This window comes from Lichenostomus cassidix, chromosome W (genome assembly GCF_008360975.1).
Source record: "Lichenostomus cassidix isolate B80296 chromosome W, HeHo_3.0, whole genome shotgun sequence".
Taxonomy (NCBI): domain Eukaryota; kingdom Metazoa; phylum Chordata; class Aves; order Passeriformes; family Meliphagidae; genus Lichenostomus; species Lichenostomus cassidix.
The window spans coordinates 8,951,369-8,967,693 of NC_139510.1; the positions used below are offsets into that span (position 1 = coordinate 8,951,369).

Below are 16,325 nucleotides of genomic sequence, written 5' to 3' on the forward strand. Positions count from 1 at the left end.
GTTAGAGACCTACCCTGTGCCTCATGCTACTGCCCGGAACACCATCTTGGGTCTGGAAAAGCAAGTCCTGTGGAGACATGGTACTCCTGAGAGAATCGAGTCTGACAATGGAACCCATTTCAAGAATGGCCTCATAAGCACCTGGGCTAGAGAACACGGAATTGAATGGATATACCATATCCCCTATCATGCACTAACAACGCGACGAGAGGGAAACTCACGGCAGTCTCAATATGAGATATAAAGTAAGCTCCATTTTATTTCACCAAACGGGAAACTTATATACTGTTACAGAAGTTACTATTCATAGCCACACACACACCTGCAGTCTGTTCTCACACATTCAGGGATCCTCCTGTTAACTCCCTTATTCTTTTCTCATAACACTTCTGACTCCCTAATCTTTCTCCTGACATTCTTCCCACAGAACATTCTCAGGTAAACAAGCCACTGTAGCTTGTTGGAGTTTTACTGAGGCCTGAGAATGCTGAGGCCCTGCTCAGGTTTATTCAGTTAGCATAAGTTTTGCTGGAAAACTGCGTTTTCCAACAATGCACCAGCTGCCGGGAAAGTTGAACGGTGCAATGGACTACTTAAGACAACTTTGAAGGCACTTGGCGAGGGAACCTTTTAAAATTGGGAACTGAACTTGGCAAAGGCCACCTGGATGGTTAAAACAAGAGGTTCTATCAATCGAGCCGGTCCTGCCCAGTCCAAACCTTTGCACACAGTGGATGGAGATAAAGTCCCTGTGGTACACATAAGAGATTTTTTAGGAAAGACTGTTTGGATTAGTCCCACCTCAGGCAAAGGCAAGCCCATCCGTGGGGTTGTTTTTGCCCAAGGACCTGGATATACTTGGTGGGTGATGCAGGCAGATGGGGAAACCCGTTGTGTACCACAAGGAGACCTTATCTTAAGTGAGAACTGTGTAGATGGTAATAGAATAAGGGGTGGATAATGTCCTAGGTTGCAATATAGATGTAGTTTTCTATTACCACCAGCTGTGGGCCGTTAGCTGCTACCAGCTGCTAATGACCCACTCCGGATGACAGGCAATGGGCCATCCGTTAGCTGTTACCAGCTGCTAATGACCCACCCCGGATGACAGGCAATGGGCCATCAGGGACTCACCGTGTGACTCATGGACTTATCTCATCCCATTGTGGGATGCTCTGCCCAGGAGGGAGGAGCCAGGTGTTCCCACCTGGATATAACCTGGCCTTGGAACTGCCTGAGCTAGCCCTGTCTACTGGGTTCCCAGAGGACCAGAGCTACCACTGGACCTTCAGCTGGAGACCAGACCTTCACAGGATCACTGCTTGAACTGAACTACTTCAGTTGGACTGCTACCACCACCCTAACAGGGTGTTAGGTTGTATCTGACTTTGTCAGTGCTTTTTCCTTGTATTATTTCACTTATTTTTAATTTCAATCTTGACTTGTGATCTCCCACTGGTTTGTTTTCAAACCAATACATTAAGTTACTCATTTCACTTTCTTTTTAAAATAAGCAGTTGTAACTCCATGGTATCATGTTGAATTTTGTGTAGAAACTTTGCTGGGAATGAGTTTAGAAAATTATTAAAATTTCTGCAAATTAATTTTGTACCAGAAAAGTTTAATGGTTTAAAATAGTGATAATTTAAAAGACAGTAGAGATAATGAGAAAATATTAATAGACCCGCAGGACTGAGATTCCTTTTACTTTCCCATGATGTCTCTTATTTCACAGAACCTTGAAAAATAACTCTTAAGACTTCTTTAGAAATTTGGTGAGGATATTCAGTGTCTAAGCCTTTCACACTGTCCTGGTTACAAGGACTAGGGTGCAAGTTTAGCACTATGTGGATGCAACCAAACTGTATTCTTACACCCTTCTACATAATTTCTGATAAACTGTTAATGATGGATCGTTTGCAGTAGCTGCCCAGTGCACACCTGACATCTCAGGCTACAAGCTGAGTATTAAACGAGATAAGGAAAAAGAGGCAAACCCTGCAAGGCAGCATAGTGTTTCTTTTCCTTCACACAAATGACTCAGCTGTGATAACTCCCCTCCGGGGAAGCACCAGGACAGTCACACCCAGCCTGAGGGGTCATCTCTGCTAATGAGCCATAATGGACTCAATTGCACTAGCAGAATAGGCAGCTGCAACGACTTAGATCATCAAAGACTCCCAATATAACCCATGACTCACAGTATTATATCAGTCCCTTGTGAAATTCCCCCCTCCCCCCACCCTGGGGGAGGTACTGAGCATTCCCACCTGAACCTGAACCTCAAATCAGCTCTAAGGTTTGGACTTGGACCAAAAACTAAGGGAGCATGTGCAAAGAGATGGTGAAGAGTTCATCCCGAGGAATACTCCGGTTACTTTATCATATGCCCCTCAAAGACCACTGACTCAATTAATTAAGTGACCCTGCGCAAGCATATTTAAATGAACTTTAAACTCATTATAATACGAAGTGGGGATAAGTAATGAATATGTATAGGGGCATTGTGTAACTTCATGCATATGTAACCTGATATAAACCAATGAAGTCCTGCTGATGGCATGCATGCTTTCGGAGGGGCTACCCCCCATGCACCCCAGCTGGAATAAAAAGCATGTCTACTTCATAAATTTCTGAGTTGTGAAATCTGTCTGCGCCTCACTAATATTTGGTGGGAGAATATTATAGGGAATAATATTTGGTGGGTTTCAGAAAGAACTTTGGTCTAAATCTAAAACAATCCCTGATAGACAGCAATTTGCTCAAAGAGAAGACGAAAAAAAAGAGGTGGAAGTGCCAGAAGTAGCCTCCAATGTACTTAATAGCAGAGGGAAGCCAGGAGTAGTAGTAGTAGAAGACTACAAAGCATCACTTGTCAGCAAAGATATCCCTGACCACAGCTTTTTCTAAACTCATTTCTTAAAATTCCTCAGTTGTTAGCTGCAGCATGGTTTCATGAAAGAGAGAAAGCCTGGAAGTGCCAGTGCTGACAAGGTACCATTCACATTCCATTAAACCATCTTGACTGACTGTGACATATAGGAAGACTGCAGGAGGAACAGCAACAGGGAAAGGAAGAAGTGTCATCTAGGATGAACACAAACTTCTCTAAGTCTTGAAAACATCTGTTAATATCAGAATTCAGCATTTCACACACTTTAGGAAAGTAGAAGGAAATAGGATACAACTTTTAAAATAAGTTGAAGAAAGAACAAATCAGGAATTTGGGAAAAATAGTTTCAGATGTCAGTGTCACAGAATAAAGTCTTTATTCTATGCTTTTTTCTTGCAAAAACTGCCCTTGAAAGAGACACCAAAGCTGTCTTTGAAACATGGCGGTAGAGCCCTGCCAACACAGTGCTGTGGCAAAGTTAAATACTGATGTGATGAGGAACGTAAAATAATCACTACTGATGGTCTTCTAAGAGGCCCCATTGTTGCAAAACCATGAATAAAGACTTTAGTAGTAGTCATGCTAAGGCTTGGAGGGATCAGTAGGCCTGAGTGTAAACACTGTTGTGTAGCGAAGTTGCCAGTAGCGATCAAAAGGATCAATAGAGCATACTGATGAGGGTAGAAAGACTTATCTAAGGAATGTAGCTATAGAACAGTTTGTTTATTTAAGTAATCTGCTAAGTGGAGTGTGTGACTTATCTAATAGGGTGTAGTAGATTAATGATGATAAAGAATGTTCAGTTAACGAAAAACAAAGTCACAATGTAATCATAAATCAGGTAGATGTGTCTAGAAATCAAATTCGTTGAGATGAAGCAATTTGGAAAGAAAACATATATATACTCAGTGATTTTGTAGCAGGTTGGGGCTCTGACTTTTGGACGCGAGTCCCAGGTCCCCAGGGCCCTCAATAAAGCACCGCATAAAATAACTTCGGTTGTTTTGTGTTTCCTCGGTTCGGGCAACAGTTTTCTGGCGACCGCGGCAGGACTCCGAAGGTGGCTGGGGCGGTTCACGTCCTGATCTACTCCACGCCGGCACCGGGTGATTCTCGGGGAGTCATCGGTTCGTGCCCGACCCCCGCGCCTGTCAGACAACTGCAGGAGGTAAGCCCGTAAGGTGCTTTATTTGTTTAATACTGGGTACCTGCCCATAAGACGAGGCGGCGAACCTCGCAGGGTTGGGTTATAGACGTCTTGGGGATGCCTAGGCGCTGACCATAAGACGAAGCGAAAGCTACGCAGGTTCAGCACTTGCCCCTCGCGGCGACGAGAAGTGGCAAGTTGGTTGGTTTGGTTGCTGTCCTCTTTCTATACTTGGTGCTGTTGATATCTGTATTCTCTGCATGTTACCTGTTATTCTCTGCATGTTACTTTCTGTTTTGCTATGATGCCTTTTAAAACCTTTAAAGCATTGGTACAAGCTAATGGTAAAGTACCGGGGAACACCCCATTAGGATGCTTGCTGGGAAGATGGAAAAGTGCTGGGTTTTACCAAGACTTAAGCAAAGGAAAAATGATAGATTTTTGTAATCATGTGTGGCCTCTCTATGCTTCTGAGGGTGGACCGGAATGGCCTGTCAATGGTACTGTTGATGAGAACATAATTAATTCATTGATGTATTATCTAAGGGATAATGAGAAATGGGATGAGGTACCTTATTTGGATTTGTTCCGTTATTTGGGGTCTAAAACAGAATGGCAAAAGGAGTGTGGTATGCTATTGTTGCAAGCGGGGACTGATGAAAATGAATGTATTGGGTGCAAAGCGCGTGAAACCTGTGTGAAATGTGCAGTACGGTTTTCTAGTCAAGGTGAAGATTTATCTTTAATGGTTACCCCACCTTGTCCTGTTCCCTCTGCTCCGCCGTGCAGAAGTGGGGAGGGAGACTGTCTTGGTTTGAAAACAAACCAGTGGGAGATCACAAGTCAAGATTGAAATTAAAAATAAGTGAAATAATACAAGGAAAAGCACTGACAAAGTCAGATACAACCTAACACCCTGTTAGGGTGGTAGTAGCAGTCCAACTGAAGTAGTCCAGTTGAAGCGGTGATCCTGTGAAGGTCTAGTCTCCAGCTGAAGATCCAGTAGTAGCTCTGGTCCTCTGGGGACCCAGTAGACAGGGCTAGCTCAGGCAGTTCCAAGGCCAGGTTATATCCAGGTGGGAACACCTGGCTCCTCCCTCCTCGGCAGAGCATCTCACAATGGGATGAGATAAGTCCATGAGTCACACGGTGGGTCCCTGATGGCCCATTGCCTGTCATGCAGGGTGGGTCGTTAGCAAGTGATAATAGCTAACGGATGGCCCATTGCCTGTCATCCGGAGTGGGTGATAGCAGCTAATGGCCCACAGCTGGTGGTAATAGAATACTTAACTACATCAATATTGCAACCTAGGACAGAGACATAGATGATACTGATACTGATGAGGATGAGACTAATGAGGAAAATAATATACAATCCCCGGAAGGACTTGGAGTAAGTCATACCTCAGTCACCCTCCGTCCCCAAACTCCTTCCCCAAGCTCCCGAAGCATACAAAGAACCCCCATAGCGGCACGGACTAGACAGGGAAGGCGGAATCAAGAGGAACCCCGAATGATAGCCCCCTTAAGGGAAGCCATGGGCCCCCGTGGTGAGAAAGTTATTATCAAAGTACCTTTTTCTCCAGGGGATTTGGTGATTTGGAAACAATCAGCTGGGAGTTATCGGGAGGACCCAGAGCGGGTGGCCAGGGTGGTGAAGATGATAATTAAAACTCAGAATCCGGATTGGAATGATTTACAAGTGTTATTAGATACATTAATGGATTCTACAGAAAAAGAGATGGTCTTATGAGCAACCAAAGAACGAGCTAGGGAACAACTCCGGTTACGATTGATAATGGGGGAAACAATAGATCAGTTGGTCCCTGGGGATGATCCAGAGTGGGATCCGAATGAGTTAGAAGGTTTACAGAGGTTAAAAAGGTATCAGGAATTATTGATTGAAGGCGTCCGGACTGGGATGCCTAAAACCCTAAATTGGTCTAAGCTATATTCAATAAAACAAGAAAAGAATGAATCCCCTTCAGCATTTTTAGAGAGACTTAAAGAGGCAGCACGGCGTTTCACTAGTTTGGATGTGGAGAAGGAAGAAGGTCAGTTACAATTGGCATTGTTGTTTATGGGACAGTCACAAGAGGATATTAGGAAAAAGTTGCAGAAATTAGAAGGGGAAGACACACGACGCTTAGATAAGCTGTTGGAGGTAGCTTGGAAAGTTTATAATAATAGAGAAAAGGAAACGGCTAAACGACAACAAGCCGGAATTCTTGCAGTAATTCAGCAGTCTGCGGTTCGGGGGGGGTTAAGGGGCCGGGGAAGGGGAGGAAGGGGAATTGGACAGGGACGGGGAGGATTCGCTCGGGGGAGAGGAGGATTTTTAGTCGCAGGGATGAGCCAGGGTGGACAGGAACAGTTGGGTCCTAATCAGTGTGCATTTTGTCGTCAATTCGGACACTGGTAGAATGAATGTCCTGTACGAAATGGGATTGGGATGAGTAATGTAGGGTTGATGGGAGGTTTCCCCGTACCGCCGGTAGATGGCGCCCAGACACAAGCACAGGCAATGATGTTAGGAAACTATAAGAATCAAAACAGACTAGACCGGGATCTGAAGGTGATAATAGAAATAGGCGGACAGGAGCAGGAATTTATGGTTGATACAGGGGCTACTCACTCAGTTTTAAATAAACGGTTGGGACCCATAAGTGACACAACTATACAGGTAATAGGAGCTACAGGACAATTGGAGGAAAGGCCTTTTCTACAATCCCTTAATTTAAAATTCGGAGGAAAGGAACTGGATCATCAGTTTTTGTATATGCCAAACTGCCCTCAGCCTCTGTTTGGACGGGATTTGCTGTCTCTATTAAATGCTAAAATTATATTTGAACAGGGTCGAGTTAAATTGGAAATTCCGGATGAAGAAACCGGGAAAATATTTGCAATAAAGGAAATGGACCCGGCACCGATCCCAACAGAGATTGAACATGCAGTGGTACCCTGGGTTTGGGAGGCGGGAACTCCGGGAAAATCAAAGGTTGCCCAGCCGGTGGTAGTTGAGCTAAAAGAAGGAGCTAAACCGGTTAGGATAAAACAGTATCCCATTAAAGCAGAGGCTCGGCAGGGAGTAGCTCCGCTGATAGCACAGTTTACAGTGCAAGGATTATTAAAGGAATGTGAATCAGAGTATAATACTCCTATATTCCCGGTGAAGAAACCAAATGGTAAGTATAGATTAGTTCAAGATTTAAGGGCTATAAACGAGATAGTTAAAGACATTCACCCGGTGGTTGCCAACCCTTACACATTGTTAACATCTGTATCGGAACGATTTAAATGGTTCACTGTGATTGATTTAAAGGATGCCTTCTTCTGCATCCCACTGGCAATAGAGAGCATGAAGTATTTTGCCTTTGAATGGGAAGAACCAATGACAGGAAGGAAGAAACAGCTCACCTGGACCAGACTGCCTCAAGGATTCAAAAACAGCCCTACCATCTTTGGTAATCAATTGGCAAAGGAATTAGAAGAATGGAAAACGACTCAGGTGAGAGAATCTCCATATTCTTATGTAGTATTGCAGTATGTAGATGATATTCTTTTGGCCACAGAAGATAAGAAGGTATGCCTCCGATTAACTGTTGCATTATTGAATATGTTGGGGCAAGCAGGATACAAGGTATCCAAGGAAAAAGTACAACTGGTCAGAGAAAGCGTCCTGTACCTAGGATGTGAGCTAACACAAGGCCTCAGACGTTTGGGGGTTAATAGAATTGAAGCTATATGCTCCATTCCACTCCCTAGAAATCACCAGGAGTTAAGATCCTTTCTGGGAATGGTTGGATGGTGCAGGCTATGGATTCCGAATTTCGGCCTGATAGCAAAACCCCTATATGAGGCTCTAAAAGAATCCCAATTGAAATGGAATACAAACAGGGAGAAGGAGTTCCAGGATTTGAAACAAGCATTAAAAGAAGCCCCAGCCTTGGGGTTGCCAGATTTAAACAAAGACTTTCAATTATATGTGAACGAAAGGCAGAAACTAGCATTGGGAGTTCTAACCCAGAAGTTGGGATCCTGGAAGAGGCCTGTGGGATATTTCTCCAAACAACTGGACACTGTAAGTACCGGTTGGCCGTCATGCTTGCGGGCCGTTGCGGCTACGGTACTTCTCATTCAGGAAGCCAGGAAACTTACCATGGGAAAAAGAATGACGGTGTATGTTCCCCAGATGGTACTAGCTGTCTTGGAGCAAAAGGGGGGTCATTGGCTATCTTCCAGTAGAATGCTGCAGTATCAAGCTATTCTAAGAGAACAAGATGACATAGAACTCCAAATGACTAATCATATTAATCCAGCAGAGTTCCTCCACAGTGAGATGGAAGAACATGAGCTCTCCCATGACTGTGTGGAAGTGATTGAACAAGTTTATTCGAGCCGACCGGATTTGAAGGATGAACCCCTGGATGCTCCAGACTGGGAATTATTTACCGATGGTTCCAGTTTTATGGAAAACGGTACCAGGTATGCGGGATATTCAGTGGTTACAGTTACTCGAGTTGTGGAGGAACAAGCCTTGCCACCAGGTATGTCAGCCCAAAAGGCTGAGATCATTGGACTCACTCGAGCCTTGATATTGAGCACTGGGAAAACGGTAAATATTTGGACTGATTCCAAGTATGCCTTTGGTGTGGTGCATGTTCACGGAGCACTATGGAAAGAAAGAGGACTTCTTAATTCCCAAGGGGCTGTAATAAAACATCGCACAGAAGTGTTAGCATTGTTGGATGCTGTACACCGACCAGAGCGAGTGGCCGTTATGCATGTCCGGGGACATCGGAATGAAGAAGGAAAAATCTACCAAGGTAATCATTTAGCAGATGTAACTGCAAAGCAGGCAGCTCGTCAAGTATGGACTCAGATGGCTCTCATACCAACTAAGGTAAACCCTGTTACACCTTATATGCAACAAGCTCCAAAGTATTCACAGGATGATGAGAAACTAGCCATGTTATTGAAAGCTCGGAAAGGAGCAACAGGATGGTACATAACCAATACAGGACAAGTAGTTGTTCCCATACAGATAATGAAGGCCATCCTCATAGCTGAACATAACAAAAGTCATTGGGGAGCAGAAGCATTGGTACAATTTTTGAAGAATGAAATAATTTCCAATCAGATGTTAACGTTGGCAAAACGGGTGAATGCAATGTGCCCAGTTTGTTTAAAGAATAATCCTATTGTCAGGAAACAGATTCAGATGGGAAAATTACAAGTAGGACCAGAACCGGGAGATTATTGGCAGGTGGATTTTTCAGAATTACCCAAAGCACAAGGGTATAAATATCTCCTGGTGTATGTGTGTACCTTTTCAGGGTGGCCAGAGGCCTTTCCGTGTAGGACTAATCAGGCAAAAGAAGTAGTGAAAACTCTCTTGAAAGAGATAATACCTAGATTTGGAGTACCTTTGGGGTTGTCATCAGATAGGGGTCCTCACTTCATTGCTAATATTGTGCAGGATGTAGCACGGATGTTAGATATTGCTTGGAATCTCCATACTCCTTGGAGACCGCAATCTAGTGGGCAAGTAGAAAGAATGAATCAAACTTTAAAGGGCCAAATTAAGAAAATCTGTCAAGAAGCCAAATTACAATGGCCTCAGGCTTTGCCACTTGCTCTCCTCCGAATTAGAATTAAGCCAAGGGAAAGATTAGGCGTGAGCCCCTATGAGATACTATATGGAAAACCTTACCATGCAACTATTTTAAAAGGAGACCCACATGTGGTAGGGGATCAGGCAGTATATAATTATGTTGTTTCTCTGCATAGAGTTCTCAGTGCCTTGCGTGGAGCCCTGCAGTGGAACAGACCTCTTCCACTGGAAAACCCTGTGCATGATGTCCAACCAGGAGACCAAGTATATGTGAAGAACTGGTTCACAGACCCACTGAGAGAATTATGGGATGGCCCGTATCAGGTGATACTAACAACATTCACAGCAATCAAAGTGGCTGGAATCGACTCCTGGATACATTACACGCGAGTCAAGAAGATGCCAACTCAGTGGGAATCCCAAGTCGTGTCCCCCACGCGATTGATTTTACGAGCAAAATGAAAATTGTAATTGCTGTATTTCTGGTTATGCTAAAAATATTACCCGCTGATGAACATGTACTTGTCACTGTTTCAGATCCTGTAATCGGAGCAATGGAAGGAATGACTGTAAACTTGACTTGTGAAATCACTGATGACCAGGGAGCTGGAGTCGATGAGATAAGTACATATTGGAGCAAAGAGCAAACACTCACTAATGTTATCAATAGTACATTTTGGGATAAGGACACACAAAGAGGCAATACCACATTACAGCTTACCAACGTTAGCATGGAAAGTGCTGGGATATATACATGTCTGGTAAAAATTAGGTGGAGTTTTGATTATAAACGAATCGCACTAGGGGTTATGACATGGCAAAGCAACTCGGCAATAAAAGTCTCACCTTACCAAGCATCAGTTGACATGTGGGATGGTCCACCCTCAAAAATAAATTGCTCATTCACAGCCCAACATGAATGTAGCAGCATGTTCACGGTTACTTGGTGGAAATTAGCTAGACAGATAATGTGGGAAAGGCCGGAAGGAAAGAGTGACCTGCAGGCAGGAAGCAATAGTGGAATTGGATGGTTAAATGATACTCAGGCACGTGTAGGGAAAAATGAGGGATTATATCTCTGTGTGATAAGCTGTGGTTCTATGATGGGGTACGGGAAGAGAGAAGTACAAGGAAAAAGTCATCTAATGGATGGGTTAAGAACTACCCATGGAATTTACCAGGCGGTCCGTGGTACTTCTGTAGTTTTAGTTTGCCAACCAGAGCGTGGAATTGTTTTCTCTGAGTTCGGATGGTGGTTTAAGAAAGGAAATGTCCAGGAAGGGGGGAAATACCAATTAGAGAAGCGATTAGGAGGCATGTTAACTTTAGTGATACAGGATGTTCAACCAGAGGATGAAGGGACATATTGGTGTTGGATTGCCCAAGATGCATGGTGGACACACGCTGTGACTTTGGTATCCCTTACTAGGGCACGAATAAATAAAAGAAGAATTAGAGATGTTGAAATTGGAAATAAAACCTGGGTTTTTCACCATAACCCAGAACGAGAAAACTTAATTGTAGGTTTAATTCGAGACTTTGGAGAAATGCAGAATGTTTCTAAAATCACTGCTTGTTTACCTCTGCCTCGAGCAGCGGGAGAACCAATTCCATGGGGAATAGTTCCCGTCACTGATTTGCCTGAGGCATATGTAAATGTAACTTGGAGCTGTAGATTGGTTCCTAATGAGTACTATGACTGGAAAGAGGGTTGTATGTTGGTCCGGAGGGTTACTGAACACCAATGCAGGCAAATGCCAGGATATTATGCATGGCTGACAACATCAAGAGGTAATAAGTGTGTTGTTTCAGGGCCTGTTTCAGAACCGTGTAACAAAGTGACTCTCAAGGAACAAAAGGTTAGAGAGGAAGAAGTCTGTCAAAATGTTACCCAGACCCAGTCTTTAGAAGACGAATGGGGAACAATTTGGGGACCAAGCCTTTTAGAAACATATAGCTACTTAGGACAAGTTAATTGGTGCATACAATGGACAGGAAGTAAAAACCAGACTTACACTGAGGTAATGAACCTCCAGACTACCAGACGGGAGAAGAGGGACCAAAAAGACATTTGGAATTGTACCCAAGTAATCACATGTGACACACCACAAGATAAAATAGGGCTCGTACCAGTAAGAGTCTTGCTAAAATGGGGATGTGAATGTCGAGGATACAACCATACAATTACAGACCAAATTCAAGGAGATAAAAATGGGAAGAGAAACATCAGTTGTAAATCTACTACTATCAGAAGTCCAGGAAACCTAGTTTGGGTTATGGGGCATGGCAAGTGGACCACCCATATGCCAATAGATGGGCCTGTCACACAAATTACTTTAGGAATTCCGACCTTATGTCCGTTTTGGAAACAGTCTAATTTGACTCGACAATCAGCTAGGACTAAATGAGACTTGGATGATGAAAACGAATGGCATGAGCCAACCAGTGGAGTTAAATTCGGGTGGGCTTTGGAATCCTTGTTTGCACCTGTAGCTTCATATCGGAACAGGGATATGCTCTACAAACTAATGGGGCAGACTGAAAGATTGGCAGCAGCCACTAAGAAAGGATTTAAAGATTTCAATATTCAGTTACAGGCTACCACAAGAATGACATTACAAAATAGAATGGCTCTTGACATGCTCCTATTGAAGGAACATGGAGTGTGTGGATATTTGAGCCAGAAAATTGATCATTGTTGCATCCATATCCCAAATGTAACTATTGATGTGGAAAAGGACATTTCACAATTAGAACAAATAGAAGACAAAACAAAAGATCTCGAAAGGGAAGCAGAACATAATTGGATTGGAGAAGTGTTTAGCTCTTTAGGACTCCAGGTATCTGGATGGATATCATCGGTGATTCAGTATGCGATAATGTTTTTGATTTTGATTCTAATTATCTTTGGAGTTTATAAATGTATTTTAGGAACCATTGGAAGGGAGCGCCTACATACCCGAAGGCTGATCAATGCAATGACCAGGAATGCAACGTCTTCCACACCTCCTCCAGCAAATAGAGAAGAAAGACTTTGAGATTTGAGCATCCTTGCAACTTGGAAATTGAAGAATGCTCAAAAGGGGGGACTTGTTGCAAAACCATGAATAAAGACTTTAGTAGTAGTCATGCTAAGGCTTGGAGGGATCAGTAGGCCTGAGTGTAAACACTGTTGTGTAGCGAAGTTGCCAGTAGCGATCAAAAGGATCAATAGAGCATACTGATGAGGGTAGAAAGACTTGTCTAAGGAATGTAGCTATAGAACAGTTTATTTAAGTAATCTGCTAAGTGGAGTGTGTGACTTATCTAATAGGGTGTAGTAGATGAATGATGATAAAGAATGTTCAGTTAACGAAAAACAAAGTCACAATGCAATCATAAATCAGGTAGATGTGTCTAGAAATCAAATTCGTTGAGATGAAGCAATTTGGAAAGAAAACATATATATACTCAGTGATTTTGTAGCAGGTTGGGGCTCTGACTTTTGGACGCGAGTCCCAGGTCCCCAGGGCCCTCAATAAAGCACTGCATAAAATAACTTCGGTTGTTTTGTGTTTCCTCGGTTCGGGCAACACCATCATTCATGTGATCATTCTGCTCCCAGGGACTGAAGTCTGAAGCTGCACTGTCCTGGGCAAATGTACCAGCTCAACTGGTGATGGCAGGATAGATCTACATAGGGCTGCCTTGCACCATTTCTTTGTCCCCTCCTTCTCCCCCCTCTCTCTCTCTCTCTTTCTTTCTCTTTCTTTCACTTCTGATAACAAAAAAAAAAAAAAGCGCTTTTCGAGTAGGCCCTTCTTTTCAAGTCCTCTGTGCTTTTTTTTTTTTGTGACTACACGACGAGAAGGGAGACTAAACGTTGCCCTGGGCTCAATACACCACACTAACTACCATGTCCCTGGAATGCAGCAGACACTGTGTTAAAATCTCATTTGACACTCAGAGTACTTAGGCCTGAAAAGCACAGGAGGACACAGGTAATTTCATAGATGCCCAGCTGTGTCCAACATCATCAGGGAAAAAGAATCAAATTAAGAATGGGCTGAAAGAACAACTCTGCAAATCTATAGAATGCTATGCAAAACTGAAAAAAGCAGAAAACCTGTAAAACAAAGTAAATATCTAAGTTTCTTCCATAGTCTCCCCAAGAAACTGATTCCTCTGTCTGGAATTTTCTTTTAATTTAAATTAATGTAATTAAAAAGGGAGCACACAGGCCATTAAACAATCCAGAGTTCAAAACTACATATTTTTTAGGTAAGTACAGCTCTAAAGCATGATTGTATTATTTTGTTTGATGCACTGGAGAGTAGTTCTACACTGTTGAAGGAAATTGAAATGCTTTGCATGTCCTTTTTCCTGTGATTATTGTCCTTGTGCCTGGCCTTGGAGACTGCTTAGTGCAGGCCCTGACTTTGTGTTTTGTCCTCTTCTCTAAGCTGGTGTGCTGGTTTTAGCTGGGGTAAGGTGAATTTTCTTCCCAGTGCCTGGTTTTGGCTGTGTTTTGGATTTGTGCTGAACACAGGGTTGATAATTTTCCTAGGTTACAATATAGATGTATTTAGTATTCTATTACCACAAGCTGTGGGCCATTAGCTGTTATCTCCTGCTATGACTCACCCCTGATAACAGTCAATGGGCCATCAAGAACCCACCACATGACTCATGGACTTATCTCATCCTATTGTGAGATGCTCCACCCAGGAGGGAGGAGCCAAGCATTCCCACCTGGATATAACCTGGCTTTGGAACTGCCCAAGAAATCCTGTCTTCTGGATACCCAAAGGTCAAGAGCTACCACTGGACCTTCAGGAGGAGACCAGACCAAACCTTCCACAGGATCACTGCTTCAACTGAACTACTTCATTTGGACTGCTACCACCACCCTAACAGGGTGTCAGGTTTTATCTGAGTTTGTCAGTATTTTTCCTTGTATTATTGCACTTATTTTTAATTTTCCTATTAAATTATAATCCTGACTTGCGATCCCCCACTGGTTTGTTTTCAAACTATTACAATAATATAGAGGTGTTTTTATTATTGCTCATCAGGGCCTGTACAGAGCCAAGGCCATTTCTGCTTTTTGTACTGCTGTGCTGGCAAGGGGGCTGGGGGTGCATAGGAAGTTGGGAGGAGATGCAGCTGGGACATCTGACTTCAACTGACTAAAGGGATGTTTCAGACCAGATGACATCATGCTCAGTATATAAGTGAGGGGAAGAAGGGAGAACAGATGCTTTGAGTAATGGTGTTTGTCTTCCCGAGTCTCTGTGTGATGGAGCCCTGCTCTCCTGGAGATGGCTGAACACCTGCCTGCCTGTGGGAAGCAGTGAATGAATTTATTGTTTTGTTTTGCTTATGTGCACGGCTTTTGCTTTCCCTATTCAACTGTCTTTGTCTCAACCCAGGAGTTTTCTAGCTTTTATTCTTCTGATTCACTCCCCATTTCCTCAATCCCACTGGTGGGGGTTGGGGGGGTGGGGAGTGAGCAAGTGTCTGTGTGGTACTTAGGGGCTGGCTGGGGTTAAACTATGACAAAGACTTAGAAAACCTTATTTGTGACTCAAGGTGGGATCAGTCTTTTCACCAGAAGAGCTACAGAACTGACGTAAAATTGGAAGAGCTTCCAAAGGCTGCCTAGCTCGGCAAAGGGGCGTTGACTTCCATGTGAAAGTCTCCGTAGCTCATTAGAGTTATTCAGAGATTACACAGCCTAATATTAAACTACTAAGAACCTGTCTAATTCCTTGGAAAGGGTTTGTTAGTTTATTTGTTTGTTAAATAAAACCCTAAGCATTCCACAGTTCTGATAGGCAGAATCTCCCACATACAACTATGCAGGAAATGGGGACAAAAGGACACAGTGATTTAGGGGGGCTAGAAGCTGAATAATAATTTTCTGGAACTGATTTAAGAGGCCAGGGGTTGGATAATGATTTACTAGGAGCTGCTTGTTGAAAATAATATATCATTTGCTTAATGATTTTGTGCCTGCCTAGCAGAAGGGAGGATACAGAAAAGAAGGCCAAATAATTGATAAAAATCACCCACTGTGACTGAACATCCTGCTCTCAGACCCCAGAGCTAGCTCAAGTCAGCTCTAAGGTTTGGACTTAGACCAAAAACCAAGGGAGCATGTGCAAGAAGACAGGGTGCAGAGTTTGTCCCAAGGAATACTCCGGTTACTTTATCATACGCCCCTCGAAGACCACTGACTCAATTAAGTGACGCTGCACCCGCGTGAGCATATTTAAATGAACTTTGAACTCATTATAATACGAAGTGGGGATAGGTAATGAATATGTATAGGGGCATTGTGTAACTTCATGCATATGTAACCTGTAACCCGATATAAACCAAGTGAAGTGCTACTGACAGTATACATGCTTTTGGAGGGGCTACCCCCTATGCACCTTCCAGCACTGGAATAAACACTACTTCATAACTATTTGAGTTGTGGAGTTAATCTGTGCCTCAACAGGAGAGTGACTCATCTCACCATTATAGAAAAGCCCTCAAGTACTAAAGTACTGTGGCAGGACGTTGCCCCCCCCATTTCTCTCTCCCTGCTCGGTCACAGAAGATGGATGGCTCAGATTAGGTAAACAGCCTAATCAGGGTCATCTGATGGCACCCAAAAGTCTAAAAAACACTACCCTGTTGAATGA

General features: G+C 43.3%; 1 protein-coding gene and 1 long non-coding RNA gene across 2 annotated transcripts in view; one reads left to right on the plus strand and one right to left on the minus strand.

The window, feature by feature from the left end:
- The window catches only part of LOC146425456 (microtubule-associated protein 1B-like), a 110,728-nt gene that overhangs the window by 72,128 nt on the left and 22,275 nt on the right, over positions 1-16,325 (minus strand). The window lies entirely within an intron of this gene.
- LOC146425457 (uncharacterized) lies at positions 931-14,636 on the plus strand. Its single transcript, XR_014846596.1, has 2 exons — positions 931-969; positions 14,201-14,636. It is a non-coding gene; the product is annotated as an uncharacterized LOC146425457 (long non-coding RNA).